Below are 26,941 nucleotides of genomic sequence, written 5' to 3'. Positions count from 1 at the left end.
CCAGGGGCAAAAAGGGACTTACGTTTCCAGGGTGCCCTTCCGCAAAGTCAGGAGACCTTTCCCAGAAGCACCCCCGTACGCAGCTCCCTTCTCGTCTCATTGGCCAGAGCAGGTCACACGCTCAGAGCAGGTCACACGTCCAATCCCTGGCGGGAGGCTGGAGGGTACCAAACTAGGCTGGACCACTTAGGGTCTGCCTGCCGGCGATGGAGTCATAAAAGGAAGGACAGCCCAGACAAGGGAGAGGGGAAATGTGTTGGGGACGCAGCCAACGATGTCTGCTGCGTCCTCATATCAGAACACAGGGACATAGATCATGTTTTCTTTTGAATTTTAATTTCCTCCTCCTTCTTTCCAGTGTGTTAATGAAACAAATCTAGTATAACCGGAATAATCTGGCTTTGACAATAGCCAATGACCTATCTTATTTTCAAACCACAGGATCATTTTCATCCAATTCTTTTACATTTAAAGTAAATTTAACTAAATTTAAACTGAAAAGTCAACAGTGTCTTAATAAACTTCATGAGTCTTAATGAAGCCTTTTGTAAACGCACTGTCCCCAGCTGTTGCGTACAGCATTACTAAAATTCTTCTAAGTGCCACAGATCTTTATGGACAGAACCCGCCGTAGGTGTTGGCAGACGCTTATACTTTGGTTGTCTCGTAGTCAATTCAGTACAGGGATATTGGGTTAGGTCATTTTGGCCTTGTCAGAAGAGTAAGCCCTGAAGTAAGGCGAATAGAGGAACTTCTGTCATCTCTGGAGTTGTTTACAAACAGGACCCCAAGGTAGGGATTGCACAAAATGGCAGGTGTAAGCATCTAATAGATGCCAAGTAATAATACTTACTGAATGGACTGGACCTCCTGTAATTCCTTCCTACTGTCTAATGTATGCCCTGCATCATATACATGTCATGTTTGTGTCATGTACGTATATATCATGTCTATATACGATATGTCTTGTATAGGGTCTGTGTCGGACAGTCCATGATAGGATCACAAAATAGGAAATTCTAGGATGAAAAACTAATAGTAACTATATTTATTGAAGGCCCACAAGATGAGAGACACTGTACGAGAAACGTTACACATGTTAGTTCATTTATCCTGATAATAACCATGTAAGGCCAGTATTACCCCCCCATTTCCCAATTGGCACGCTAAAACCCAGAGAGGTTAAGTGACACGTCCAAGGTCACACAGCTGGTAACCAGTACAGGTGGATTCACACCCTGGTTTAGCTGAATTCCAAATCTTTGCTCCTTTCATGACAGTTTTGTGTTTTTTTTTCTTTTTTTTTTTTTGCGGTATGCAGGCCTCTCACTGCTGTGGCCTCTCCCATTGCGGAGCACAGGCTCCGGGCGTGCAGGCTCAGCGTCCATGGCTCACGGGCCCAGCCGCTCCGCGGCATGTGGGATCTTCCCAGACGGGGGCACGAACCTGTGTTCCCTGCATCGGCAGGTGGACTCTCAACCACTGTGCCACCAGGGAAGCCCCTTGACAGTTTTTAAGTTACAGCATTTCTAGTTTAAAAAGCTGCCTAGCAGTGATAGGGAAAGTGAGTTTATTAAGGATGGCAGGGAAAAAAATACCACCCCAGACACCCGGTACGGCGGGCAATGCCATTAACTCTCTGTGGGCAGAGAGCAGCAAAGAGCAAAGCAGATGGAAGCAGAGCCCATTTGGCCACAGGTGAAAATACGTCCTTGGGTGGCTGTGTGGCCTTCAGATGGGACTGGCACAGGCTCAGTTGTCACTGAGGTCATCTGAGCCTCCCTGCAACCCCCCAGCTGGCTGGGATGCTGGAACTAAAAGAAGACAAGCTTCTTAAAAGCAGGAAACAGGTCTCCCTGGAGGACTGGGCCCTCCCCAGTTTGTGATAGAATATGACTTAAGGTAAAACTTTGTTGACATCACTCTAATTCATGGCAGAACTTCACACGGAAAATTCCATAACATATTGAGAGCAGGGAAATAAAGAAATCCCAGATGGACAATAGGGAGGATTCAGGAACCACTTGAGTCTTATTTCATTGGCTTCTGCTTGATCATCAAAGTTGCTTTCATCTTTGTAGTGACAATAGCTTTCTAGACTGTTTCTTACACTAATTCCTGATATCTTCTATTAGCCTCCAGTTCACGAAAGAAATGTCAGGAAATACCCATGGGTAAAGCTGAATATTTCATAATCTTTGCAACCATGAAATGTTGGGTTCTTTCCACGAGATCCTAGGGTGTAGCTAAGCAGAAATGCCAATTGTTTCAGTAAAGCTGAAGAACAAATCATGGGCACTTCATAAATACTATTCATCTATATTTAATTTGATTTAACTTTTATCTAAATCTGACCTTTCCATTCGTGACACTAATAGAGGTAGTCAAAAATAATTAGAAGTATAGAAGTATCGTCATGTACAGTTTTTAGGGTCTGATTATATATATGCTTACTGAGGGATTTTAAAATGTTGAAATTGTTCTTTTCTTCTTTGCGTCTGTCAAAGCAATTGCAAAATAACAGTAGCTAGCCTGACATCAGCCAATCAAACAACCAAAATGTGTGCAGAACAGCTTCTTGGAACTTTTCTTCTCTTTCATTTCAACCAAATATTATTATCCTGATACTAGTTGCATAAAGAATCAAAATTGAAACTGGCAGGATTACAAAGGACAATTTCCTGGGCTTCTTTTTTTAACTCGCTTGCTTAAAAAAAAAAAAAGTTGAAACTGTCTCTGTTTTTCATTTAAGAAAAATTCCTGTGTTTTGATTTTATAAAAACAAAAAAATGAATGAGGCATTCTAAAAGTTGTGTTTTTAATTAAACGCAAAAAGCTGCTTCTCATCAGGTCTTGATGGGTGGTACCCTAGCTGCCCACCACTTGCCTCAGTGGCATCAACCCTCTCCTCTAACTCCACACCCTCGGCAGGTCTGTCACCAGGGTGCCCAGGGAAGGCTGGTTTATCCGTGGTTACAAAGGGTTAATTTGCCCCTTGTGAAGCGTCAAGATAACACCAATAAAATTGGAAAAGACCAACTTCCTTCTAAGTCAGCCTTATAGAAACATATCTTTCCTGTAATCCATAAATAGGAAAGTAATTAAAAGCTATCATTCTTTTTTTCCATACCAGGAGTTAATAATTTCTGATTCCCGATAAGATCCGAGCAAGAATCCCATAGTTGCAGCAAAGGAGGGGAGATCAGAGCTCTGATCAGACTTCCTTGTTATGTAAGGAAACTGAGTCATTGGAAAAGGCCACGACTTCCCTACCATGGCAATGGCAGAACCGGGGCAGGGCAGGGGGAAGCAGACCGCCCACCCCGGGATATGATTTTCCACTGTATTGGCCACAGTGTGAAATGCATCTATGGCATGTATCACTCGGGTTCAGGCTGTGGGTAAAAATAAATCTCCTATTCGGGAACAAACAAACAATGTCTCATTATTCACAGGGAGACTAGGTGATTTGCTAGCCCTTGCCAAAATAATTCGGTCTGATAAATTATAGAAAAGAGAGGGAGGAAAAGAAACAGTCTACAATTTTACTTGGCACTCTTAACACTGTGCAAAGCAAGCACATACTTATCACGGAGGCGCTAAACAATGTCAGCCTTGAACCTAGTATAATACGTAATATAAATGCTAATATGCACGCAACAAAACCCCTGCTTTGAACTGGGCTTTTTCAGTTTCGAACGTATGAGTAGCTTTGATTACATGGATCACTCCGTTTCCCAGAAGATTCTTTGACATAAATTAGTGAGAAGAACTAATACTTTGAGACCTCGTAAATGGAATGCCGTGCCGTGCATTTCACAGCAGCGTCATACAATTACCCCACATTGCATGCCTCTGACAGGCGTGTTGTGCTGGCCCATGACAGGTACTGAGAAGAAACACGGATGAGTTCTCCTTCCAGCCGCAAGGAGTTTACAGTCTAGCAGAGCAGAGATGGGTGTAAAGTGTAGACTGCAGTCATGGCATTTAAAAGACGTTCCTTTTCTTCCAAAGGCTTCGAGGCTCAGCTCACACGATGCGGGAAGAAGGCAGCCCTGGTACTGCCCACCGTCTTCCTGACCCTGCGGGAAAGGGTCCACCACCCAAGGCAGGGCCTGGTGCTTGCTGACAGGCAGGAAGTGTTTCCAGCACCTGCGGCCGGGGCCTCTCGGGTTTCCTGGCCGGCGTGTTCCAGCCACTGGCTGGCTTAGTTCTCATCTAAACCTGGTGTGTCCAGGCATTCAGGTCTGGATGTGCAGGCGCAGGTCACCCTAAAGTGTCTTAAAATATATTCCAGTCACAGCCTTGCAGCAGGCATTTTATATCCAGTTAAGGCCTAGACACAGCAGATGCTTCAGCAGAGGTGAATCTGGTAATTCCCTGTGTTTGGGGAGGGAACAGAGGTTGTCCTGAGACCCCTAGCGAGACACAGGGAGGGGAAACAGAAGAGGCTTCAAGGACAAGTAGGACGCAGCAGGGAAGCACTGCAGGTAGCAGTCCGCCTCTGCCACCACCGGTCGTGTGGTCTTGGGCAAGTCACTTAACTGGTGCACATACCAGGCTCCTAAGATGTCAGTAATAGCACCGCCCGCGGGGTTCACGTGAACGCCAAAACAAGATGCATGTGAACCTCAGAAACTAGAGAACATAACGCGGGTGCAGCGTGCGTGGCTATAATTCTCCACAGAGGAGAAGGCCCTGTGAGCTGGTCACCAGCAGAGAGGGGACCCTGGGCTAGGACGAGGGGTTCGGGGGTGGAGCAGGCTCGGGGGCGTCCTGGCCAGAGGGGGCGTCAGTGGGGCGAGGACCCAGGAAGTTAGCTACCTTCGTTTCATCCACTAAAAATAGCGATAGCATCAAATCTTTGTTACTGTCTACTCCTTACCCTGCACTGTGCACCCAACAAGCTTGGATACAATGCCGGGGATGTCGGTCATTGGTCAGAAAGCAGTTTTCAGCCACTGAGGATTTTTTTTTCTTTAACTGGGTAGTGTTAGATGATTGCGTCTTTCCTTTAGAAAGATTAATCCAGCAGCAGAAGATAAAAGGAAAAAGACGAAAAGAGATGAATTCATAGGTGATCACGCTAAGTTCACATCACTAGCCACAAGAGAAATCAGAAGGGCTTGAACTGGATATTGTCAACGGTAGTAGAAGAGGAAAAGAGTAGATGTGAAGACTCACTTAAAATTCACAGAACACAGACTGAGAGAGTAAAAGAAAGGAATATGTCAAAAGTAATACCAAGTGGACAACAGCATCACTGTCTAGAGGCAGAGTCTGAGATGCTGGCAGCCGAACATCCCTTTGGAGACAGGTAGCTAAAAATCTGAACTAGAACCCCAGAAAGAAAGTCTGAATCTAGAAGGTAAGAAAGAGGCCACGTTGAAAATCTGGATCTAGAACTTAAGAAAGAAGCGCGAACGTTTCTGAATTATCTTGACGCACGATTTTGACAAGGAAAAGCAGAGAGGGAAGAGGGCCGTGGGCGGAACCGTGGGCTGGACCAGGTTCCAGGGGCCACAGAAAGTAGGGGAAGATCCAGAGAGGATTTAGAAGGGATGAATGGTGAGAAAGATGAGAGCAGAGCCAGAAGAATTTAATGTCGTGAAAACCAGAGATCATTTCCTACTAAACATGAAGCCCCTAGAGGGCAAGGACCCAACTGGCATCTTCACGGCATCCCCGGCCCTTGTTGTTGAACTGAATTGCTTGTGGGGCCTCTGCTCCTCTGAGTCTTATCCTCAGGACAGTCTTGCCCTGTCCCGCTTTGCTCTGTGCTCTGGTCATACTTTCTGTGAAGCTCCATTAAAGGTTTTCCCATCAGACTCCCTCGGGAGACTTTGCTCTTTGAGGGAGTGTCCCTGAGCTGGGACTGTGTCCTCTTCATCCGTACACTCAGCACTTAGCCCAGCACCTGGCCCATGTGGCACTCAGTGAATCCGTGGAAGAAAGGAAGAAACGGAGGAGGAACGGAGGGAGGGTTAGCGGCATCGCGTGGTGCAGGGAGTTTGAGGGCGTAGAGTTCAAAGGCCACCACGCCTGAGCAGTGATGACAGGGGTTTGTAACGCGCATCCTGCACGCGGTCTAGACGGACTTTCTCTACACATATTCTTGTCTAGACTTTTCTTGTAATAAAGATTACAGATTTTTCCCATAATTTTCGTCTGGGGTGAGTAGGATTATCAAGACTTCTCCTGGCTCATCTGTGGCCCTCAGCTCTTCCCCAGGCCTCTGGCACCAAAGGGTCCGTGGTCCAGGGAAAACCAAGACGGAGCGGTATGCCAGCACCCTCTGCCACATGGCCCACCATTCCCCTTTGTGTCCTCAGTCTTTGTTTTTCCAGTCTTACTGAGGTATAGTTGATAAATAAAATTGTATGTATTTAAAATGTACAGCGTGATGACATGCCTTGTGAAGTGATTGCCACGGTGAAGCTCATTGGCACATCCATCACCTCCCACGGTTACTTTTGTGTGTGGTGAGAACATTTAAGGTGTCCTCTCTCAGATTATCAATTATACTGAAAGGATATGTAATCCTTTTGGAAAAAAATGAAAGAGAAGATACTACAATTATTCTCACAAATAAAAAAGATTATAAGATATTATTACGAGCAATTATAAAGCAAAAAATTGGACAATCTAGAAGAAACAGAGAAATTTCTAGACATACAACCTACCGAGACTGAATCATGAAACACTGCACAAATCTTTTTTTTGCGTTTCAGTTGCATTTTTACCTTTCTTGAAATAATAAAGCATAATATGCCGGAAAAAAAAAAGTGGCCTCTCTTCGCCAATTTCCGGTACCCAATACGGAATCTTTAACTATAGTCATCAGGCTATGCATTTAGACCCCAGAACCATCTGATGTCTGGAGGTTTGCACCCTTTGACCAGAAGCTTCCCCCACCTTCTAGCCCCTGGCAATCACCATTCTTCTCTGTTTCTATGAATTCAACTTTTTTCTTTTTTTTTTTTTCTTTTTCATTCCATAGATGAGTGAGCTCTTCTTTCTGTGCCTGGTTTACTTCTCTTAGCATAATGGCCTCCAGGTTCATCCACGTTGTCACAAGTGCCCGCCGTTCTATTCTTCCCTGAAATAGGGCAGACCTTCCTTTCAAGATCTCTTCCATGGGATGCCCCCAGAAGGCCAAAGCAGGATGAATACAAGTGGAGCCCTTGATTTTCTCTACTAAGAAATTGAGCTTTCTTCTGCTTCCTTCCCAGGTTCCTTTGGTATCAGTAGCTTTCGGATAATGTTAACATCTCAGCTCCTTCCGCCTGCTGTACTGTTACAACATTATCATTTGTATTCCCAAAGAATGTATTGGCCTCCCACCAAGCCCAGTGATCTGTCGGGGAGAAACATGAACGCCAGGAGAACCAACATCAATATATGTAAAGCTTTCATTGGGTAGCACCGCTTGTCTTTAAAACACCTCGGTCAGCATCAAGGGTAACCAACAAATCTACAGTCACAGGCAGGCTTACGGAGGAAGATGCAATGCAGACAGAAAATCAATTAAGCAACAATCATGACCATTGTTAAAAGGAAGAATTCGTCTTTTACAGATTTCCATTTTCCATAATGGATTTTAAAACTTCACAGTTCTTAGCTGCTGTGGGCTAACTCATCTGCAGTGAAATTTACTTAAAAGTACTAACAGCTCAAAACTATGTTTTATCCCTAAGCACATTATGAAAACAGGAATAATAATTGCAACAGAAATATAATTCAAAGACTTTTACTGACTTTTCATGTTTAATGGTTATTATTCTGGCTCGTTTCAAGTAATTTTTATAACCACAGTTTATTTACAAATTCAGATTAATTCTTTTGTTCCCAGACAGCTGGTATGAATGCATCATTCTAAAATTTGAGCTGTTATGAGGGATAGAACCACGTTCAATTTTGGCCACATCTTATTCTCAATGAGAGTTTGAATACTTGCCCCTGTTTTCTGAAAAACACTTGAAGCATACATCTCATCAAACCATTCCTTGTAAGTCAGTTACTCTGGTAGATTTTAGGGGCAAAGCAAGTCAAACACTTGTACCCAAAACCAACGCTAAAAACTACATGATGATCACAGAACCATTTTTAATGGATAACTTGCAGCAGCTCTTGTGGGGTGAATGGGTTCTGTGTTCCATCGTTGCTTTCTTGAGATTCCCTTTGTTTTGAACTTCGCTGGAGGAGAGAGCAGGCGGGTCCCTGAGGCGCCCGCCACGTGGTTTCAATCCTGTGCTTTGCTGACGTATCAAAGCCAAGTGTCAACAAAGCACCCACTGCATCATTGCAGCTGTTTTTCCAGAAAGCATTTTCTGCGTGGCTCTTGGTCAATGCACGTTAGTGAACACGGGTGGGAGCGGGGGGGGGGGGACGATGAAGCAGGGGTGGAGGCTGCCGGGCTGGCCGTGCTGGGATCTGACCTCTGACCCGGGGCTGCCAGGTTCAGAGCCGGGCTGTGCCTGCCCAGGGTGAAGTGATGTGCTCATGCATTCTTACTTCTTTCGGTTTGTTCCTTTTTTTGAGGTAGTTTTAGCTTTAAGTTTAGTCTTTTTTAAAATTAATTTTTAAAATCCAAAAATGATTTAATCCAAATGATTGACTCCAAATCAGCAAATTATGGAGGCCCTTAAAGAAAAAGCAGGAACAAAAGCTTAAAACCAAGTTGGGTCCTACCCCACCTTTTAAAATTGGAGGACAAGGAAAATGATCAGGGATTAACCTGGGTAATCAGATATCGTCTCCCAGGAAGATAAAAAGGGAGACTGTATCCCTGAGCTGTGTCTTTAGGGCTCACTTTTCTGGCAGCCACTAAGCACTGAATTCATGGAATTGAGTGAACAGCTGGAAAGAGGAAGTAAAAGAAGAGATAAACACAGAGATGGTAAAGAGGGTGGGAGAGTCCGCACGGTTAGAGGGAGAGATGTCCGATGACTGTTTACTGTGCTTGTCACGTTCAGGAAAGAGTATCAGTTAGTCTACGGTGCCACTTACATGCAATTCCTTTTCTACCATAGTCCAGCCAGAAAAGACCTCCTTTTCCTGTTGAGGAAGGGCTATTTTGAGGTAGAAGCAATTGAAATTGTTTATTGTCAAACAAATGACAGAGCAGAGGCATTTTAGATGCATCAGATGTATATCAATTTGAATTAGAAATAAGGAAAGAAAGGTGATTTTTTTTTAATACAAAGGAAAATTCAGAAGTTTAAAAGGCCATTTGAGTATACTTTCCACGTAAATCACCTTTTGGATTTCTACACAGAATTAGAGGACATAGTTCCAGTTTGAAAAAGAGTATTATAAAACCTTCAAGGAAAAGAATGATTTATTGAATCAAATGGAAAATGTAGAACTAGTGAAGAATATAGCGTGATTGGCATTATTAAAGTTTTGTGAAATAAAAGGCTGATTGTGAATCAGACAACCTAGTACCTACTCAGCTCTCAGCGTACTGAATCTACGTGGAAAACTTGGTGTCTTCTAGGAGCTTCTATTATTATAATAAAAGAAAGCATTGTTTAAAGATCCATTCTTGGTTTCGTATGTGAGATTTACACTCAGGTTTATTCAGAAGGGATACAGAGAAGCAGCGGGGAGACTCTTGACAGGAGATTGTCTCAGTTTTGATTAAGAAGCAAGAGAGGAATTCACAGCCCGCTGCTGTGGGCCCTGACAAACTCGCGGGGGGCTCCTCCCTGCTCGGTAGGTAGCCCAGTGTGGGCAAGAGAGGGCACAGGCGCCAGGCTCGGACGCTGTGCTGGGTCTCCCAGGGGCAGCAGCAGAAAGGTGGCAGTGGTCGGAAGGGTGGTGTGTCAGGCCGGGCACCCCCTATGGAACCAGAGCCACCTTCTCTCTTATATTTCTGCCCTTCAGCTTTAAGATTTTATTTGAATGAATGCCCCTGCAGAAAGAATGGGAGAAAACTGGAAAACTGGACTGAATGATCCCAAATGCTTCATTCAGCACATAAGATTTTGAGGTTCTGCTTGACTTGATAAACAGAGGAAGGTAAATGAGATGGTAAATCAGCGTGTGCCACGGAAACTAAATGACAGCCCAGAGTGAATTCTTTTTCTAAACTCCCAACTGATACATACCTTCGACATTTCAATTCAATTCAACAAATATTTACTGAGCGCCTGTGATAGATCATGCCCTTTACTGGCCCTGATATACATCGGTGAACAAAGCAAACAAAAATCCTTGTTCTTGTGAAGCTTACATTTTAACGATAGGTTCTTCATAGCCTTTTGCATTTCTATATAAATTTTAGACTGGACTTGTCAATTTCTAGTAAATCTTCCAGTCCATGAACATAGAATATCCCTCTGCTTTATTTAAGCATTCTTTAATTTTTTTGTGATATTTTTTATCATTTTATGTAAAGATATCTTGCACATTTTATGTTAGATTTATTCCTGTGTATTTGACAATTACGATGCTATTTTAAATGACATTATTATTTTTTTTTTTTTGCGGTACGCAAGCATGTGGGATCTTCTTGGACCGGGGCACGAACCCGTGACCCCTCCATCGGCAGGCGGACTCTCAATCACTGCGCCACCAGGGAAGCCCTAAATGACATTATTTTTAAATTTCATTTTCTCACAGTTTGTTGCAGTACTTAGAAATACAATTGACTTTTGTGTAGATTCCCTTTATCACATTTAGGAAGTTTCTTTCTCTCCTTACCAAGAGTCTTTTTTTCTTTTTAAAATCGTAAATGGATGTTTCTTACATGCCTTTTTTCCATCTTTTGAGATAATTACATGAATCTTGTCCTTTATTCTGCTAATACAGTGATCTTCATAGACTGATTTTCTAATGTTAAATCAAGGTTGCATTTCTAGAATAAGCCCCAGTTGATCATGGTGACTCATCCCTTTTTACCTTTTGCTGGATTTTGGTTCACTAATATTTTGTTTAGAATTTTTACATCTATGCTTATTAATGAGATTAGCCTACTATTTTCTTTTATTGTGATGATATTACTAGATTTTGGCATCAAAACTTGATGGTCTCATAAAACAAAATGGAGTGTTCCCTCTTTATTTTCTGGAAGAGTTTGTACAACGTTGATAATTATTTCCTCCTTAAAATGTTTGGTAGATTAAGCTATCTGGGCTGAAGCTTTCTTTGTTGGAATATCTTCAATTAATTATGGATTTACTTTCTTCAGTGGTTATAGTATCAGATTTCCTATTTTAACTTCTGCCAGATTCTCTCTTCTTTTGAGACTATAAGTATATATACATACAGCTGATCTTCTAACTATGTTTCCTACGTTTTATATTGATTCTGGATATTTTTAAATCTAGCTTCTGTTTCACTGAGTCTCTCCTCAGCTGTGTCTAACCTGCTGTTACACCCATTCTTAATTTTGGTTACTGTAGTTTCCAGAGAGAGAATTTCTACTTAGTTCTTTTTTTAGTTTCCTGTTCTATGCTGAAGTTCACAACTATTTTTCTTATTTTGTTGAACATTTATCTTGGTTCTTGTAAAGTCTAGGTCTGATAACCATTATCTGGAATTCACATGGTTCTCATTTCATTGTATTTGTTTCTCTTGGCTTTTGGTCATATAGTCTTGCTTTCTTGTGAGCCTGGCTACTTTTGATTGTGTGCCAGATATTTTATATAGAACTTCATAGAAATAATTTGGGACGTGGGATGATGATAATTGTCTCCAAAGAGAATTTACATTTGCTTCTAGGTAAGCAGGTAGCGGCACTTGCCGTCTTGAATAACCTTAATCCATTTTCAGGGACTGAGATTGTTTGAAGCTAGATTTCAGTTTTGGAGAGGGCTGGTCTGTTTCCAATTCACTCCTACTCCGAGGGTGTAGCCCTTTGGGCTCCACCCAAAAGCATGGAATTTTACCAGGAACTCCTGGACTGCAGTTTGTGTCCCCCTGACTTCTTTTGTGAGGCTGTTAGAAGATCTGTTCAGCTTCTCAACCTCTCGCCAACCAATCTAGAAGTGGCAAAGGCCACTGTGTTAAATGTCCCCAAATGCCAGACTTACAAGTTCTCTTGATTTCTCCCACCTCCAGGATTGGCCCCATAATTCTTCCCTGCCTTCTTAGTTCCCTAATACCCTGAAGCAGACTTGGGAGGGAATTACATAGGCTTCCATTACTAGAAGTGGAAATCCACTACAGATCTCCCTTGACTTACGATGGGGTTACATCCTGATAAACCCATCCTAAGTTGGCAATACTGTAAGTTGTAAATTCATTTAATACACCTCACCCACCCAACATCAGAGCTTAGCCCAGCCCCCCTTAAACGTGCTCAGAGCACTTACGTTAGCCTACAGTTGGGAAAAATCCTGTAACACAAAGCCTATTTTATAATAGTGTTGAATATCTCATGCAGTTTATTGAATACTGTCCTGAGAGTGAAATTTTTTCAGAATGGTTTGTCTGGGGACACAATGGTTGTCAGTATGTTGGTTGTTTACCCTCGTGATCACATGACTGGGAGCCCCTGCCCTGCATCGCGAGAGAAGATTGTATCGTTAGCCCAGGAAAAGATCAAATTCAAAATTCAAAATTATGGTTTCTACTGAATGTGTATCACTTTCACACCATCATAAAATCAAAAATTCATAAGTTGATCCATCATAAGTCAGGGACCATCTGTATTTACGTTTCTGTGAAATACTTGATCACATTCGTTGCTAATCTCTTCTGTTGACTTGTGTTTCTAATTGGATCTATAGAAATTCATTTTCTTACCAATTCTGTATATTAATGATCTGTTAAATAAGTTGCAAATACTTTCTCCCAGTTGCTTATCTTTAATCTTTTTATTCGGTGCTTTAATTTTTGAGAACATTATCTTCCATGTTTTTCTTTATGATTTCTAAGCTTGCTTAGGAAGGTCCTCCCTACCCAAAATTATAAAATATGTTCTCTTTTATCTTCTTCCATTTTTACTTTTAAGAGTTTTGTTTTCTACATTTAACTCTTTAATCCACCTCAAATTTCTTGCTATATACCATGTGGTATAAGGATTGCAACAGAACGTTCCCCAAGGAGGTTCATTCTCTTGTCCCTGGAATTTGTGCGTATATACATTATGTGGTAAAAGAGACTTTGCAGATGTAACTAAAGTTAAGAATCAGTGACCTTAAAACAGGGAAGTTATCCCAGATGATGCAAGTGGTGAGCCCAGTCTAAACATATGGCCGCTTTAAGGGCAGAGAAATTTCTCAGGTTGAAGGCAGAAGACAGGTAGCCGAAGGGGAGGCCAGAGAGCTTCTTGGTGTGAGAAGGGTCCAGTGCCCCAGGGTGGGGGGCACATGAGGATTGCAGGGGGCCTTCAGGGGTGAGAGAGGCTCCCAGCTGGCAACCAGCAAGGCAGGGGGGATGTCGGCTCTGCAGCTGCAGGGAGCTGAAATCTGTCCACAGCCCGAAGGAGCTTGGCAACAGATGCTCCCTCAGCGCCTCCAGGTAAGAGCCTGGGCTAGCCCACACCTGGACTTTGGCCTGTGAGACCAGAGCAGAGAAACAGCGGGGCCCGCAGCCTGCAGCCCGCTCAGACTTCTTACAGAACGAGGAGATGATGGATTTGTGTCGTTTCAAGCTGCTACATTTACGGTAATTGGTTACAGCAACAGTAGAAGCTTATACAGGGATCTTACCTAATTTTATTTCTAAACATATACCCAGTTATTGGTACCACTTACTGACTGAGATAGTCTTCCGCCATTTATTTGAAATTCTACTTTGTCAAAAATCACATTTTCGGGCTTCCCTGGTGGCGCAGTGGTTGAGAGTCCGCCTGCCGATGCAGGGGACGCGGGTTCGTCCCCCGGTCCGGGAAGATCCCACGTGCCGCGGAGCGGCTGGGCCCGTGAGCCATGGCCGCTGAGCCGGCGCGTCCGGAGCCTGTGCTCCGCAATGGGAGAGGCCACGGCAGTGAGAGGCCCGCGTACCGAAGGGAAAAAAAAAAAAAAAATCACATTTTCCACGCGTGCATGGATCTGTTTGGGACTTTGTATTCTTTCCTGACCATCCACTTCCTGTGCCCTGTGCTATGACTTCATGAGTCATAGATTATGGCGCTTGAAGAAACAGACTCTGTAGCACCAGTGCCTGGGTTCAAATCCCAATGCCACTTCCACTTACCTGCTGTAGAACTTCACACAAATTAGTTTCCTTTTTTTGCTTAAGTTTCCCTGTCTTGAAAATGGGTTAATAATAATGCCCACCTCATAAAATAGTCGTGAGGATTGTCAGTTATTACAAGGAACACTTTAGAAGGGCACTAGTACACAGCAAACTGTATTATCTATAGGGGAAAGTCTTCCCTCATCACTTGTGTTAGAATTGTCCTAGTTATTCTTAAGCACCTGTACTTTCGCAAGAATCTTAGAATAACTTTCATGTTTTAAAATCTGAATGATTGATTGGTTAGAATTGGTCTTATTACACCTTCACGAATTAGTCTGGGAAGAATTTGCATCTCTTTGAATTTCATTAGGTCTTCTTTAGTGTCTTCATTACAATTGAAATGTATCCTTTGATGGATGGTGTGCATTTCTTTTTAGATTTATTTCAAAATATATTATGGCATTTTCTTCCTTTTGTGGATTTTCCCCTTATATTCTCTAAACCGTTATTGCTGTTGTTTAGGGACGTAGTCACATTTGTTTGCATATATCCAGCCAACCAGAGCTATTGTCCATATTAATTCTGATGATTTTTCAGTTGATAATTCTTAAGTTTTCTAAGTAAATTTTCTGTTGATTTCTTAAATTTATCTATGTAGGTAATTACATAATTCCTCAACAGAGACAACTTCTGTGTCAGCTTGCATCCCCCTGTGTTTTGGTTGGTGCACAGGCCGGGTCTCTACTCAGCACTGAGGAGTCGTGACAGAACACGTCCCTGCCTCTTACTCATTTCCAGTGGGAATGCTTCTCAGGTTCCACTCAAGCGTTTGGTTTCTTTAAATTTTATTGAAGTATAGTTGATTTTACAACATTGTGTTAATTTCTTCTGTACAGCACAGTGATTCAGGTACACATGCATATATCCTTTTTCATCTTCTTTTCCATTATGGCTTATCCCAGGATATTGAATATAGTTCCATGTGCTCCACAGTAGGACCTTGTTGTTTACCCATCCTGTATATAATAGTTTGTACCTGCTAATCCCAAACTCCTAATCCATCCCTTCCCCACCCCGCTTCCCCCCTTGGCAGCTACAGGTCTGTTCTCTATGCCTGTGAGTCTGTTTCTGTTTTGTAGATACGTTCATTTGTATCATATTTTAGATTCCACATATAAGAGATATTATATGACATTTGTCTTTCTCTTTCTGACTTACTTCGCTAAGTATGGTAATCTCTAGGTCCATCCATGTTGCTGCAAGTGGCATTATTTTGTTCTTTTTAATGGCTGAGGAGTATTCCGTTGTATATATGGACCACATCTTCTTTATCCATTCCTCTGTGGATGGACATTCAGGTTGCTTCCATGTCCTGGCTATTGTAAACAGTGCTGCTGTGAACATTGGGGTGCCTAGGAGGGGGATTGCCGGGTCATATGGTAGCTCTAATTTTAGTTTTTTGAGGGACCTCCACACTGATCTCCATAGTGGCTGCACCAATTTACATTCCCACCAGCAGTGTAGGAGTTTCCCTTTCCGGTTTCTGAGGGTTTCTGCTAGCTCCTCTTTGTTGCATTTAGACACACATCTTCATTATAATTACTTGTGTGTACATTTCGTCATTCCTACCAGACTAAGACACCTTTGAGGGCAGAGGGTATATTGTAGTAGGAATACACACACACACGCACGTGTACGTGTACCTCTAGATGTGTACACACACATGCATGTGTACATGTACCTGTGGATGTGTGTGCACGCACGTGTACATGACCTATAGATGTGTACACACACACGCATGTGTGTTGTGTGTATGTGACACCCGGAGAGCCTCTCAGGCGTGTGGAATAGAAGCGTCACCCCCTTCCCACGTGTCCCTCACCTGTCACGGAGTGACTTCTCGGCCCACGCTTATTACCCCATCCCAGGGTCTCTTAGACACAGAGCAGGATCCTTGTCTCCAAGGTACAAAATCCCCTCGTTAGGGGTCAGAGGGGGCTTCTCCCCTTCCTGCACACTCTCCCTCCCTCCCAGTTTCCCCACCTGGAGCTCTTCGACCACCATCAAGGGGGCTCTTTTCTATGATGTCACCCTGTGGTCTGACCTTCAGATTCAACTTTGTGTTGTTGTCAGAAGGCGCTTTGATTCCTTTTCAGCCTGTAATCCCAGGAACGCTGCTCCCCAAAAGCCGCGTGCAGTCGGGTGGTTTTAGGGTTTTCTCTGCCCTTGTGGTTTTGAATTATATAGACTTTTAGTGCTTAACTACAAACAGAGGATTTTCCAGGTGGGGGATCGGAGTTATGGAAAGAAAAATGCTGAAATACAAGTCACTGGGGTAATAAGGTCTCTTGGATGTGGGTAGAAAGTTCTTGACTTAGAGCCGAAGGCTTACCGTGTATACTGAACAGCTCAGCATACCTGGAGGGCCCCGGGGATGCATCAAAGAACAAAGCCTAGTTGGTTTTGATGTGTGAATAGTTTACAAGCCAAAAATAATTTTTTTTAAAATAGACTCATCACCAAATTTTAGTTTATCAGAATGTGGTGACCTCCCTGAGAAGTGTCCCAGGCATCGGGCCCCAGTCCGAAGGGCAGGGGTAGAGGCTGGGACCAACCTTCCCAGGCAATGGGAGACCCTGGACAAAAGTGACTGCTCGCCTGTCATGGCTGCTGTGACAGCCGCATTCTTGTGCATGTTTCGTTCTTCGAGGTTCCGCAAGTTTATCCTCAGTGTGTACAAACATTACAGACTGATCTTAATCCTTTTTCCATTTTGTCTAAACGTATGAAATTTAAAATGTACTTGTTCCTAAAATTAATTACCACCCTCATTCCCACTGCTAAGTTTTTGCTGCTCTTGGATCCTTTTCAAAAGGCGCTTGTGTGTGTGTGTGTGTGTGTGTGTGTGTGTGTGTGTGTGTGTAGGAATGTTTTTAAAATGCATATCCTTAATATACTAAATTATAGAGGGATACAAGAAAAGAATATCGGATTTGGGAGTTTAAGGGGTTTATTGGGGTATTTTGTCGTTCTAGTTGTTTGGTTGGGGGTTTCTGTTTTGGGGGGGTTGGTTTGGTTTGGTTTTGGTCTTGGTTTTCGCTTTCTGGTACATCTGAGTGGGCCCACAGTTTTAGTCAATCCGATAACAGATACCAACTCAGAAAGTATCATTTTGTTCCCCCACCCCGTTGCCCTGAAGTTGTGATCACTCTCCGAACTCACTGGGCTTCTCCACTTGGTTCCCTGGACATTTTCCCAAGCTTGCTCAGCCATTCGCCTCCTGGGCTTCTGGGTTGAGGTGCTGTCAGATCAGATCGAAATCACGTGTTAAGGCTCAGTGAGACCATAATTGTCTTCAGTTTAAGAAGCATTTACAGAGGTCATGACTTCGCTACAAAGAAGGTGGCTCCAATCCCTCACTCTATGAAAGGGAATGCGGGGTGTGCGTTACACCAAAGGCACCAGGACCCCAAGAACCAGCCGTGGGCTCATTTTGTCCTCTAGCTCTGTGTACGTCAGGGGTGGGTGGTACAAAAGCAGATGTAAACTATTTTTCAAATACTCCTCTGACTTAGCATTAACGTTCCCTTAGACCAGATGCCAGTGTTTAACTAATATCCTGCAGGATCCAAAGAGAAGGAATTACTCATCGTGTTTCATTCGTATAAAATCTGAAATAAAGGGGAGAAAAGTACAAAGAAACCAAAGTACCTTGACTCTGCCTTGCCAGACTATGGTCATTTGAAAAGAGCTTTGCCTCACTTACGAAAGCTCAGGAGTGAAGCGTTCTTTTTCTTTAATTATCAATTAAATTTGCCAGTATTTGTTATTAGTGCTTTTTAGTGAAAACAAAGGCAGACCGTTGTAACTTCTCTCGCAAAGCCGTTTGGCTATGTTTTTTGGGAGGTGGCTGTGTCCTTTAAGCACTTCCATTTACTTGTGTTATTGATTTATACCTTGCTCACCGCAGTGCCTGCTTTGATGGGCTGCATCAATTAAGACACAGCAGAGAACTAAACTCTCGACTTTGAATAAAGTTATTTTCTGGGGTGCTCCCGACATATTGCTTCAAAAGCTTCACCAGGCACAGGTGCCCCTGGGCCCTGAATTCCGGGGCCAGTCGCTGGCAGATCATCGGCCACATCGGCTACTAGGTCTCTTGTCAGATAGCAGTTGTGTGGGAAAGGCCCATACAACGTAACACAGAGGCTGGCAGCGGAGAAGGGCCACCGAGGTTAGATAGCGTGAATTTATAGTTGACCCTGTCGAGACAGTGTGTGTGTGTTATTGTTGTTGTTTACTCTCTGCGGCCCCAGGATGAAGAAAGCAGGTGTCAGGGAGCCCCCAGAGCTGGGATCTGGCCCAGAGGACCCAGCGGTACCAGACGTCAGCGTATCAGGTCTAGGTTAGGTCAGTAGGAGAGTTCAGGAGAGAGCTGACCAGTTAACTGGGGAGCAGGCAGACTGTGGGTGGCAGAATCGTGATAGGGCGAAGAGGAGGTGAGCTGGCTGGAGATGCGGAGGGAGGTTTGGCTGGTCGGCCCCGTCCAGCTCGCGGCCGGTGTGGCAGTTTCCCCCTGGCGTCGCTACCTCGCGGGCCGCCTGGTCAGGACCCTGGTTTTCAGGTGCAGAATCAAGGCCCCTGGCAGAGAATCTCGGCTCCGGCCAAGAACTCCATTAGAAATAGCTGGTGGGGGCTTCCCTGGTGGCGCAGTGGTTGAGAATCTGCCTGCCGATGCAGGAGACGTGGGTTTGAGCCCTGGTCCGGGGAGATCCCACATGCCGCGGAGCAACTGGGCCCGTGAGCCACAACTACTGAGCCTGTGCTCTAGAGCCCATGCTCCGCAACAAGAGAGGCTGCGACAATGAGAGGCCCGCACACCACGATGAAGAGTGGCCCCCGCTCGCCGCAACTAGAGAAAGTCCTCGCACAGAAACGAAGACCCAACACAGCCATAAATAAAAAATAAATAAATTTAAATCATATAGGCTTCTAAGGAGACCTCTGCTTAAAAAAACAAAAACCAAACAGAAAAGAAATAGCTGGTGGGAACTCACACTGGTTTAAACAATAAGAACTTTTTGCCTCATGTAACTGAGAAGCAGTGGAGGCTTAACCCAGTTACTCAAGTTATGTGACCAGAAGCCGGTTGCTCTCGCTCCATTTTCAAGCTGCGTTTCCTTATCGTCGGCTCCAGCCTCAGCAAGTTTTCTTCCTCGTGGTTGCGAGAGGACTGCTAGTTCCTGGTCCAGGCTCAAATCACAGAAGAGAAAGCTCCTTTCATAGCAGCTCCTTTGTCACTGGCCTGAACTCCAGTCCTAGTAGGGACCTGGCGCAGTTGGCAGGGGAAAGGCAGCTCATGCCTGGGAACTGGGTTAGTGAAGCCAAGCATCGCCTGGGGCCCGAGGGCCCTAGTCCTGGGGCTGCACAAGTAAGAGAAATCCAGCCGTTTGCAGGTGCTGGGCCTTGGCCACTAAGGAGCCTCCCGTCCTTACCTGTGTTGTCTGAGCAGCTTGCGAGGTCTGGGCTTGCCAGTGAATAAAAGGCCAAGTGACACAGCAGGTGGGGGTGGAAACGCCCATAGTGTGGAAACAGAAGCTGTTAAAATCGTGGTGGTATCATGGACTGGTTATCGTATCCACCTAGAATTCATATGTTGAAGCCCTAAGCCCCAGTGTGATAGGACCTGGAGATGGAGACGTTGGGAGGTGATTAGGTCGTGGGTGGAGCCCTCTGGATGGGATTAGTGCCCTTGGAAGAAGAGATCTGAGAAATGGCGTTCTCTCTCCACCCTGTGAGGACCGTCGCCGTCTGTAGGTCATGAGGACAGCCCTCGCGGAACCCGACCCTGCTGGCACCCTGATCTTGGACTCTCCGGCCTCCAGAGCTGTGAGAAAGAAAGGCCCGTTGTTTAAGCCGCCCAGTCTCGAGGATATTATTGCAACAGCCTGAGCTAAGACCGGTGGGAACCAAGAAGTCAAAGGTATCAGGACGGCTCCTCTGTGTGGACGCTGAGCCCTGACAGCATCAGCGGGGCTGAGAGAAAAGGCTCTGCTGGAACTCTCCATCAGCCACACTTTATAACCATTTCATCACAAGTCCTGTTATTTCACCCCCCGAAAGTTGCCTCAGTTCTGTGCATCTTTTCCATCCGCCTCACGTCTCTGTCCTCCACACTGCCACCTTTGTTGGAACCCTGATCACCTTGTGTTCAGGTGAAACAGCCTCTCCCTCCTTGGCCTCCCTGCCTCTCCCCTCTGAGTAATTTCCTTAAGTGCTGCTGTCATCGTGCTTCCCTGCTTGAAAATATATGCCTGGCTCCCACTCGCTGAGCGGACTTCTCTGCCAGACGTCTGAAGGTCTCTTTAGTCTGGGTTAATTGACTGTCTACTGTTTCTTCTAAGCATTCCTTGACATCTCCAGTCGGGCCCTCGGCTGGGTGGGCTCTGGGCGTCCACACCTGCCACACTCATTTTTCCCTTGACTCGTGCTTTCTTTCCCTTTTGCCTGGAATTGCCTTTCACCGAACCTTTGCCCATCCAACTGCAGTTCACCTTTGGGCGCTCACCTTCTCCCTCAGTCCTTCCCAAGCAGTGCCACGCCACAAAGAGCTTCTTCTTGACCCCAATTTCTGTTATACTTAGTTTCCCCATAGCTGTTTGTGGGCTAATTTTGTTTCCAAGGAAATGGTAAACTCTCTGAAGACAGCGTTTAATTCGTCCTTGTCCCCCCGCCACATACACAGAGCACAGACTAGCGCTGGTGACCTGCTAGGCGCTCAACATTGGACAGAACAGGATAGGTAAAGAGGGACCCACTGACGCAAGGTGTGTGTCCAGTCCTGGGCACGCCATAGGCTGGTCTTCCTTGAAGCAGCCCCACCCGTCCTAGGAGGCTCCCACCTAACCGCCCACCAGGCTCTACCATCCCGCTGGCCTGGAACCCTTTACATTAAGAGGAGATTGCTCCAGGGACGCTGAGATGGCGGATCCGTGGCCTCCACGCCTACCACCAGCCACCCTTTGATATCCTGTTGCTGGTCCCTAGACAGCGTGCTGGCCTGCGCCTCTCCCAGCTTCTTAGGGACAGTCACCACCTGCGATCCAGAAACACAGTCGAGCCACACCATGAATAGATTAAATTTAAAATTCCAGACGAGTCTTCCAAAAGTTCCCATTCCGTCAAACATTTAATTGCCTTAAGGGACGTTTAAAGCATATATTAGCTTAAATTCACAACAGCCCTTCTATTTCCAAGATCACTGGACCAAGGTCTCACAAGGCCACTGTTAGGACAGGGACTTGGGCTCATCTGTCTGACTATTTAAAATCTTCATCAGGCCAGAGGAAGCAAGATTAATTTTCTCAAAGAAAATCTCTGAGGAAAAGATTTTCTCAAAGTTGCAAAAAAAATCGTTCACATAATGCAAGATAAAATAGTATCCTTACCCCAAGTCTTAGCCTTGCAGCTGCCAACGTCGGTTTTAAATCCACATGGGAGGTAAAGAGAGGGGATGGAGCCCTCAGTTACCACTGGGCCCTCAAGCTGCACAGACAGGGGCTTCTGATAGCAGCCTCCAATGGTTGGAAATAAAGCACACACAGACCTTCGAGAACTCTACCCGAGTCAGAAAAGACCCTTTCTGTTTGTTTTCATGTATAAATAAGGTAGTTAAAATTTTCACCGTAGTATGTTTTACCTTGAGGGCCAATAAACACAAAGAACGGCAGTGTTAGTCATCATTATTCGTAATATCAGAACACGATGCTCAGGGTCTTTCTAATTTTAGAGAGTGATTTTTCTCTGCCATTGAAGTCAAGAAAAAAGCCGTCCCACAGAGGATCGCACAGCCCTCTGCCACCAGTGACAGTGGAGAGCTTTCTTCTTTGTCGTTTTTACTCTGTGCCATGAATTCTTCTCAGACATCATCAGAGTATGTTTCTCGATTTCAGTACATTTTTAATATGAAAGCAGTGTTTTCCGACTGAAAGAACAAAAGCTTCCTGCTCTTGATTTGACCTTTGTTGGTTTGATGTGTTTTAAAAAAGATCTGGGCAACAGTTTTACAAAGAACGCCCAGAGACATTCCTGGAAAAGCAACTGAAAATAATGATGAAAAAGACTAGGAGAGGAGGCTTCTCGCTCAGCCTGACGCACTGTTGCTCTTAAGGCCGTGGTGGTTTTGTCTGAGTCAGGAGCAACGCACTGAAGTTTTTTAAAGATACTTTAATGGGACTGTTTCTAACAGAAATTTTACTTTCACATCTGTCCAAGTGAACCAAGCCAAGTTAATATTCATTACTGATTTATCTGATTTGTAAAAATAGAAACCCCAGCCTCTTTTTAACTTGTTTTGGCCACACGGCATGGCATGCGGGACCTTAGTTCCCCAAGCAGGGATTGAACCTGTACCCTCGGCAGTGAAAGAGCCGAGTCCTAACCACTGGACCTCCAGGGAAGTCCCTGAAACGCCAGCCTCTCTTGAAAGCCTGAAAGTGGACTGCTCTCTGGCCCGTCATTTCCCCATCTCACCTAGCACAGATGTGGTGCTGGTCATGTGAGCCCAGGCATATGTCTTCGGGTGTGTTCTGCTTCCTGCGGCCTCCAGCCTGCATAAGAGGCTCGCAAAGATGCCTTTATGTTGGCAAAAAAAATCCATATAATATTTTCAAACTTCAGATAAATAACGTAATCTTATTTTTATAATCTCCAGTAAAACATAGCGCCTACCCTCAGGGAACCCACAGCCTATGGGAAAAAGCAGTATGTAATCAATAATTACAATTTATGTGATAATGAAGTAAAAGCAGAGGCGCTGGGGTAAGGAGGACCTCGCTGTGGGTGTCAGCTCAGCTACTAATTAATTAGCTGTGTGACTGTGGGTAGAATAGGAACCTCTCTAGGCCTATTCCTCCATACATAAAAAGCCGTAAATGGACCACATGGAGTTGATTGATAGGGAGATTAAATAAAATATGATACACTACGCCGAAGAGCACGAGACGGCACCTGATACATGGAACACACTGGGCAAAGGTCAGTCGTCGACGGTGATGGTGATGATGACAGCCACAACTGTTAGATGCACAAGGTTTGCGGCATCTTAGAGGCGGGAATGGTTACCTTGACCGCAAGGCTGAGGACGGGGGCCCTGGAGCAGGTTCCGTGTGAGAGCATCGGGGAGCAGAAGGGGCACGGGACAGCGTGTGCAAAGAAAGGCACGAGGCGCAGAGTGGGTGGGGTTCTGGGGAGAGACGCAGGTCGTTGCCGGAGCACAGATGTCCTGGGAAGTCAGGCCCAGGTCAGCTTGAGAAGGTCCTTGGATGACCCGTGCCGGGGACGTTGTCCTTCAGCTACAGCTAAAAAAAATCATGCAAGTACTTTTATGATGGGGGAGAGAGGGCTGGGCGGTCAGGTCCGCCTTTCAGGGAAACGGGCCGGCAGCGCGGAGAGTCAGCTGAAGGGAAATCTGGAAGCAGGGCGGCTGCAGTAGGCTCCCTGTCCTGTAGTAGAAGTCAAGATGCAGTAGTCTCCAGTCAGAGACCTTGAGATTTCCCATCGTCTACCGCATGCATCCTGACCGTACAGCCTCCACGTGGCTCCCTCAGCCGCCGCCCCTGCACGACCTCCATCCACAGCACACACCGGCCCCCGCCGGCGTCCCCAAGTGCCGCACACGCCACCTCTGTGCTTCCCACTCTCCCCTCCGCCAGCAACTCCTGTCCCTTTCGTCCACCTAGAAAGCATCCGGGTCAGACTCCATCACCTCTGTAGAGACTTCCGTCCTCCGCTTAGAGGTGATCAGTCTGCCCTGCTCCCGTCCGGGGCCTGTCACACTCCAGTCGTGCCCTTTCTGCACGTCTCGTGGGGACAGTGTAAGCTTCCAGGGGACAGAACCCGTCCCACACTCACTCTGCTCCCCGCGCAGAGCTGTGCCGGGTCGCCAGCCGCCACGCTGGCTGGACACAGCCCGACCGTCACCGCTCAGAAAGCCTGTGCGGCGTCTTGATGACTCCACATTCCCTAACTTTTAATTGAACGGAAATTCCTCGTACCTCTGCCGTGTGAAGGTGAACACTCGGGAGCTTAGTCGGTGACGGCTGACATGGTGTTTTGAAGCTTTCTGCTCTGAGGCTGCGGGGTCTCGGTTCCCATCAGCTGGGAGGTGAGGGGACTCGTGCACAAAAGCCACATTCTGCTTACTGGAGCCGCCTGCGTGCACCCCGGGCGCGCCGTGGGACAGTGACCGCCGTCGTGTTCCTACTTTGTGTTTTGTGTAGAATGCCGTATCTGGCAAGACAGGCCTCCTTAAACATAGGAGGTAATTGGTGCTTTGAGGGAGAGATTTAACTTATCTATAATTGTCAAGAGTTTAAAAATGCAGGAAAGAAAGAGCAGTCATGGCTTGCCTATTTTGAAAGATGCCCTCGAACCAGTTCAAAAACCTCTGACTAAATCAGGTATTTTGCACGATATCTAACTGAAGGTTAGATCTGGGCACTTGTAGTGTAATTTTTGCTTTAAAAATAATAGGAAACAACGTGTTTAGCACTGATTGCCTCTTGAACTCCGTTGGTAGCATCGCTGCTCACCAACATCTCTGGTGACTGACAGGCTAGCTGGGCGGCCCCGTTTCATGCGAGGTGGCGGCGTGCCAGGGAGACGACAGAGGTGGCCTTGGCCTCCCGGCAGCATCTGACGGCTGACGGCTCTCCCCTCCTCACTTGCACCCACCTCTCTGGCCATCCCGGTCCTAAACGTTGGTGCCTCCTGTGCATAAGTCTTGGCTCCCGAGAGATTCCTGGTCTCTCTCTCCCCCTGCAAGGAGCCCCCTTTCCCCGGCTTCTGCGTCCTCCTCTGGCTCAGTGGCCCTCAGGTGTCCAGGCCCGGCTTCCTCATCACCTGTGCTCGTGCCTATCTCCCGGGCACCTGAAACACAGTAAATGCGAACCCAAACCAGGCCTTCTCTTCCCCGCATTCTCACTCTTCTTGGCACACGGCTGAGATGTAAATTCTCATTCGACTCACCTCGTGCTTTTATCTTTCACAAGCCACTCAGTCGTCAGCTTCTGTGATACGAGGTCCCCACAGCCATCACCCTACAACAAGAACGTCTCCTGATCCCTGCACCACGGCTGTCCCCTGAGTCCCAGGCCACCTCCCCTCCTGAGCTTCTTTACAATATTTCCGGATAATTCCTCCTCCCAGGAATGAGGAGGTGGCGGTTTCCATCGTGGTTCTCGCGGGGAGCCTGCGTCTGCATCCACGACGTGGGTAGGATAATATCTCCCTCCCAAAGTTTATGTAAGGATTAAATACAACCTTCACGACGTGTGGAAGTTATCTATCAGCTCCTTATACAGTGCCTGGTGTCTGTCAGATGTTCCTAAGTGGTGCTTTCTCTTCTACTTTCTGTACTTTCTACGCCATTAAATCTAAACTTTACTGCCCGCCGTGATTTCAAGGTCCCACCTCCCTATTCAAACGTGTCTTCGTTCAGACAGTATTACTGAACACCTACCGTGTACCACGTGTTCTAACCTCACTTCAGGGTACAAAGAGGAAACATCCAACGGAGCCCAGACCCTGTGTCCGCCTTACTGAATACCAGTCTCACTGCATAGGTCTTCCTGGCCTTTTATTCACAAAGTCGGTTACACGTCTCGGGTGTCTCCCCCTGCCCTTGGCTGGGGTTTTGCTCCTCCATCGATGGACACCCCCTTTTCAGGAAGGGCTGATCGACTCTCCCTCTGGGAGGAAATCCAGACAGTAAACAAAAGGGAAAACCGCGTGTCTTCCCGCGGGCGTTCTCTCCAGACCCTTTCAGGGACGTACCTTTTGACGTAAAGTGGACAGTTTGCCGTCTTCTGACGCGTGTGAACTTGCCCTTCACGTGCCCACGCACCTCGCCGCACGGACTCCCCACCTTCGGGTGAATCTCTGAGATCACTTTTGATCTTGGCAGCCCCGTAGGTACTCTGGGCCTTCTGAAGGTCCTGTCATCTTAAGACGAAGACTGACTTAACACCCACAGTTGTGTGCGCTGAGGTTTTGATTCATTCATTCACTCAGCAAATACTAAGGAGGCGCTGCCATAGGCCAGGCAGTGAGCTGAACGCCCGAGCTGAAGGAGTCAGCCAGACGGACACCGTCCCCGACCTGCAGTGTCACAGTCTAGAGCAGGGGTCGGCCTGCTTTCTGCAAAAAGCTAGACAGAAAAGGTTTCAGGCTTTGTGGGCCATAGGGTCTCTGTGAAGAGCCCTCAGCGAGGTCATGGCAAAGTAGCCATCGATAATACGTAAACAAATGCGCGTGGCTGTGTTCCAGTAAAACTTCATTCACCAAAAATAGGTGGTGGGGGCTTCCCTGGTGGCGCAGTGGTTGAGAGTCCACCTGCCGATGCAGGGGACACGGGTTCGTGCCCCGGTCCGGGAGGATCCCACATGCCGCGGAGCAGCTGGGCCCTTGAGCCATGGCCGCTGGGCCTGCGTGTCCGGAGCCTGCGCTCCGCAGCGGGAGAGGCCGCAACAGTGAGAGGCCCGCGTACAGCCAAAAAAAAAAAAAAAAATAGGTGGTGGGCCGGATTTGGTCTGCAGTCCAAATTTTGCTGACCCCTGGTTGAGCAGATGCATCACATAAATGCAGGTTAATATTTTGCACGTTCTGCCTTGTTTCAATAGGAGTGTTTTGGGTGCGGGTGACAGAAAAGGCAGCCCAGGCAGAAGAGGCCAAGGATAGGCTGACTCCTGATCAAGGGCTGGTTTCAGGCTCTCCAGTCTCAGCTCTTCCTCCTCTGGGCTGGCTCCAC

The 26,941-nt window shown here is 46.1% G+C and overlaps 1 protein-coding gene across 16 annotated transcripts in view; it reads left to right on the top strand.

The window, feature by feature from the left end:
• CEP112 (centrosomal protein 112) overlaps positions 1-26,941 on the top strand; it is a 413,480-nt gene that overhangs the window by 373,673 nt on the left and 12,866 nt on the right. The gene's annotated exons all lie outside the window — the stretch shown is intronic.

The sequence above is a fragment of the Delphinapterus leucas genome, chromosome 19 (assembly GCF_059928025.1).
Source record: "Delphinapterus leucas isolate spDelLeu-1000000601 "Yukka" chromosome 19, BTC_Dleu_Yukka2, whole genome shotgun sequence".
NCBI lineage: Eukaryota > Metazoa > Chordata > Mammalia > Artiodactyla > Monodontidae > Delphinapterus > Delphinapterus leucas.
Note: the sequence above shows the minus strand (reverse complement) of the source record. Positions and strands in the feature narration are given on the sequence as shown.